Source organism: Dysidea avara, chromosome 6 (genome assembly GCF_963678975.1).
Source record: "Dysidea avara chromosome 6, odDysAvar1.4, whole genome shotgun sequence".
In the NCBI taxonomy this organism is placed as follows: domain Eukaryota; kingdom Metazoa; phylum Porifera; class Demospongiae; order Dictyoceratida; family Dysideidae; genus Dysidea; species Dysidea avara.
In genome coordinates, this window is record NC_089277.1 from 26,633,520 (window position 1) to 26,639,519 (window position 6,000).

Genomic DNA, 6,000 nt, shown 5'->3' on the forward strand with positions numbered 1-6,000 from the left:
TTGTAAGTGGTTTGGGAGAGCCAGATCAGTCCACTTGTTAGTTGCAGCAGCAAATAAGTTGTGTCTCCACATTGTTGATTTTTACCATTTTGGCCTTTGCAGATGGCTGTGAAGTCTTAAAAGCTGTATAGAAGGCTCTGACTGTCTTAAACAACAGCAACATGATAATTATTTTAGAGGTGCTTAGTATGCATGAAGGTGCTGGGTGACAATTTCACAGCTAGTTTGGCTTTGGTTCACTTTGGTTTCAGATGAATTTGTAATTGTTAGTAAAATGTGCATATTTTCATGAGGTTTATAAACTGATCTTGGCCTGAGATAAAGTTTAGTATTTTAATCAGAAGTAGCTATGGCTGACTCATCCACAAGGTGAGGGGGAATTTGTCCCAAATGCCCCATCCTGGATCTGCCATTGAACCCCAGTATGGGTACAACACTTCTTATTGTATTACTGTGATTTAATATCATGCACTATACACTCCAACCTATTTCAGTACTTTTTATCGATGTGCAATGGTCCCTACTCTATTTGAAAATTCCTATTTTGGTGAACTTGTTCGTTAACATTTTTTCGTAAAACAAAATTATTATGACTGGTGAACTCACTCATACCGCATCAAAAGAAAGAAATGGCACTGCATGCTCAACTACTAATTATAGTCTGAAAAGTGTAGTATTCATTATGCTTTGTTGTCAGTTATGTTCAACCTGTTACACAGCATTATGAATCAAGAACTGTTTGAAAAGCAGATTCCAAAAAGCACCTCTGTAATCAAAGTAGCTACTATGAAAAATACGAACAATTTCTGTTACAAAGGAAGCCATCACATGCTACCACCAAATCAACACTTTTTGCTGTCAGCAAAGATGAATGGGACACAAAAGACGACACTGGTAAGTCCATGAAGAATGCATTGTACATACTGTGGTATGCCAAGAGGCATGTGTCCGGCTGCAGCGATGTTGAACAGTGAAAAATCAAGCCCATAGCCTTAGCCTGATGTTATTGAGTTATGCTTGTCTGAAGGAATCAGTTATCAGTCGGTCAGTCAGTCAGTAGAATAAAATCCATTATTTTAATGTTTTTAAAAAGTATTCCGTAACAACGTGTTGAAAACATTTCGGGTCAATTGGAGGGTTTGTTTAAGCTTAGTTTTACTTAACAAATACAGTCATCAGGAAAAAGTGAAGCTAGTTGTTTGGTGATTTTTTTCATGGGACAATCCCAAATCTTTGTGTTCCTTACTATACACTACTATAGTCAGGGCCACCCAGAGAAATTAAGGGGCCCAGGGCAAAGAGTTAAAGTGGGGCCCTTCACCCAACTGTAAGTTGAAGACCAAAAAAAAAAAAAGGTCACAACCTGCTGACAATGACAATAACTACCCATCACCAACCATATCTCCTTATCTATAAGTTTGCTACACTGCTCCTCTGAAGAATACTGTGACTGCTTTATTAGAGTATTTAGATCTGTCTGTTCTATTAGAGTATATCGATCTTTTAAACAGGTATTCAGGGGGCCCTTCATGGGGCCTCCTGGGGCCCCTTTCAGGCTGGAGCCAGGGGGAAAATGCACCAGTTGCCCCCCCCTGTGGGCGGCCCTGACTATAGTACTGTATGATTGCAATTAAGATCTTTCTCCAATATGTCATAAGTCATTGGATTTGTTGATATACAGAACATCCATTACTACTATGTTGTACTACAGTCTCTTGTATATAATTATGACCAAGTGACCAAATTTTGGAAAATCACTTACATAGGCACTTTGACATGTAAAATATTTAACTATTAAATAGTAACCTTTTTGGTGTAAATCCACTTGTTAATGATTCTCAATTCCTTGAATTATAGAAAGTTTTTGAAATATTTTTAAAACTGGAGCCTGCACTAAACAGCATCGCCCTAAATATTAAAATTTCAATTGTTTCATGCATTGGTTATTTTCCGAAATTCAGTCACAATTTGGTCTATACATGTGATCACAAGAAATTCACTCTACAAACAGTCAAGCGTAAATTGAAAAAATTGTTTGCAATCTGCACAATAATTATTGTGATCTTCCTACTGAAGATACACTGATATTATAGCCTTGTTGTGGATGCTATTACTATAAAAACCTTTGTTACAGCAAATTCAATATAAAATTTTAACTAAATTTTTAACTTTGGTAACAAATAATAACTACAATGTTGCATAAATTAATTTGCTATATGGCTACAGATTAGATTTTCTCAAAGCAACAAGGCATTGATAAAATTTTAAGTTATGTATATTTCATATTGAATAGATATGGAAGCACACTTGTAGGAATTAAATACATTAAAAGTATTTCTAAGAATATAACACTATAATATTATAAATTTTATTTTTACTTTTTTATTAAAGCTTTACAGCACAAGTGCTGAAGGTCTGTAGAATACCTGGTCCTTCATCCTGTTTAAAGTTCTATAGTTTCACAACAACTGAAGTATTTAAAAGCATATATGCATAAGTAGGGATGTGTCGATTTTACCAACAAACTTCAATTAAAGTATATATTATATGGTTCCAGAACTGAAGCTTTGCACATAGAAACAATCAATTAGCAAAGTTTAATGCTGAGCAAATTGAATAAACGTTGAGCCAAAATAATGAGCATAATAGATGAAAATTAAAAGAATTGCTGGAAAGAAAAAATAAAATAGCATTAGCATAAGACACCATGCACCTATGCAGTGGCAGTGGCTCCCCCCTTTGGAAGAGCCATGATCACATGCTGAACTGCTGATGCAGGAAACCATACCCACTTAATAACACTGTCATAATTATGTGATGAGTGCTCTTAAAATAATTATTGTCTCAATGATTATCTCTAAAAGTTGCTTTTCTAAATGTATAATTGGTAAAGTTTAACTGTGCATGCTGAGAAGGGATTATTTGCTATCTGGTCTGTGACCAGGTAGCTAGCTACACTGTATCTAAACCTACCTGGTCTCAAAGTGGAACATGCTTATGGTGATTAAGTTTTAATTTATATGTATATATGTATATATATAAAACAAGATTTGTGTTTCACTGCCTGCCTGTCCATTGATTCTGCTACCATGCATGCTTTGAATTGAATGCATAATGAATTCTACTACCATGCAGTACACTGTACTATGTATATCTGAAATTTGTTGCTGGTATTTTGAAGAATTGGTAAAATTTAATAGTATAAAACATAATTTTGGCTTAGAATTTTACACTGAAATATATATTCTAATAAAGCAGCCAGATTTATATTGATAAAAGAGCTAGCTACTTTAATTGCTTTACAGTAGGGCTGCACCGATTCCACCTTTTACCAATGCTTCAAATACCAAGTACTCAGTTGGGAAGTATCTGCAAGTACAAGTACCGATACCAAGTACCTTAAAGTAGCTACTTCATAGTGCACACATTTATTATATAGTGCATTTCATGGTATTCTTGTACACGTTTTCAGTATGGTTCATGTTTATAATGAAGTATACGTAGCCAACGATCAAGATTCACAAAGAAGGAAGTCACTGAAATGCAAACTAGTGGATATTCCAGTATTCTTCTGGAGAAGTGTAGATAATATCAAAATGGCGCTTATAAAAACACAAAAATATTCTAATACAGAAACAGTCATTTTTACCTGATTGCTCTATTAGAGTTATTGACTGTTCTATTAGAGTATATCGATTTTTTTCAGTAAAGCGTTTTCAAGCATAGATCAGTAATTTTGCTGGTAGTTAGCTATTAGTGTTATACTTGATGCTTTTAGGCGTCCACTGTGCTAGTAAAATAAGCAAGTACAAACGAATGTTACTTTATTCTCGCATGTGATAAGAATCGGTATCTGAAACAATATAAATATTATAATGGCCGATTCCGATACTTCATGAAAACAGCAATATCGGCCCGATACCAATACCGATACTAGAATCGGTGCAGCCCTACTTTACAATATACAGAATGAAGAACTGGAGACTGAAGAAGAGAAGACTTCTATAATTCTGACAGTCTGTCAACAATTCGTGCCGCGAGCCTCACTAATGTATAAAATAATTAATGACATGGTAGATATTAATGTGCACCAACAGTTTAGACCAAGCAACACCACAACTAGAGGTCACCATCAAAGATTTCTGCAGTTGCCAACAAGGGTAGATGCTTATATGAACTCCTTCTTTCCTTTTACAATAAAATTATGGAACCAACTAGATGATCATATTATCCAAGCTCCATCTCAGTCTTGATTTATTTAACAATTATATAAATTTGTAAATAAGTAGCTAACTACATATGTACGAATATACTCATAATTGAGTTTGTACATTAATAAATATATATATATATATATATATATTTAATCCACACACAATTCAGTACAAATAGAAGAAAATCTGTACACGTTACTCATTGCACACAGCACTCAGCACAGTGCCACAGTATGTGTGGTTCCCAGCTACTTACCTCTCTTAGTTTCTACCTTCTATATGCCATTCAAGAGGAAACCAAGAATACCCAGTGAAGAAGAAACCAAAGCTGAACCAGACCCTAACCCTAACATGATGTTTGCCTGTTAAGCACAACGATGACCTTCACTGTCTGTACGAAGGTAAGTTTTTGGGTGAGTTCAAGGAAGTGGTTACGATCCTTGGCTCACACACTGGAGGCACCGGGTTCGATTTCAGGCCAAAGCATGATTTTTGTTTTCTTTTTTTGTTTGAGGACCCTTTTATGTTAAAGTTTTTTTATTCATGTGACTGCCTGACGGATATCCACTGCCATTTTTATTCACAAGGCACACAATTGTTACACACTGACCTTCGGTTTCAAGTCATATCTCCGTGATCTTTATTTCGATTACTTTCAAACCACCAAAATGCACTCCTAAAATGGTTGATCTGTCCACAAACTAATTTTCAACTCATACCATGAAGCGGTTTAGCTACCCTGTAAGCATGATAACAAATCGATCTTGTTTTACGCGAATAATTGATCAAAAATCCTGAACCATTCCATCACTGGGATTTGCACCAAATTTAATACTATAGCATTTGCCTTTGGAGTCCCTTTATGTCTGCCAAATTTCAAGGCAATTGGATAATGCATTTGTGCTTTATACTAATTATAGAAATTTTTGCAAAGTGTGTGAAAAGACGAAAAAATCAAAATTTTGGCCACTTGTATCTAGGGATGTGGCAATTAAGGCAAGTGCCCCTAATATGAGACAGTACGTATTATTGTACACTTTGATAATTTGAGCTATAATTACTATTAGACACTTACTTCAGTGTGCGTAGCATGCTGTAAAGGTGTTTTGACATGCCATTTCTCACAAGTGTGTAAAAATTTTAGCATAAATTATGAGAGTTGTTGAAGATGTTGATATAGCTTAAAACATGTAAATCAAGCTTAATTTTTCTCTCTAAAGATGACCCTGTAAAAAGCTGGTAAATATGATGAAGTCTAATAGTGTGTAGCATCTCATCTTCATAACATGTTGTTTGAAACATTATCTATTATCCAAAAGGTAGAAAAAGTAATCACTCAGCTAAGGAGTTGGTTTTGGCATGCTTCAGTAACATCTGAAGTGAAGGAAACACATACAGTGGTTATATCTGCTTCTGCATTGGAATTGTATTGCACTGACTGTCGATATGCTTGTTTCTGTTAAAATATGTTTTAGTAAATGTTTTAGTGTACCTTCACATAAATTAGAAGCTATTTGTAACCGTCAGTGTCTGAAAGTAGAACCATCTCATAATATGATCAGCTGTCTCATAATTATGGACATTTACGTATACATGTCAGGAAGCCATACAAAGAATTTTTGTTTTCTTGCAAGCAATATCCATTAAATTTTTAATACTGTACTTGGAACATATTGGTACATACCTGGTCCAAATTTTATTGTTTTGTGTACTTTCTGCTCCAAGTTATTGAAAATTTAATAGTTTGCACTTTTTTCTGTCTCTTAATATGTACACTGTCTCATAA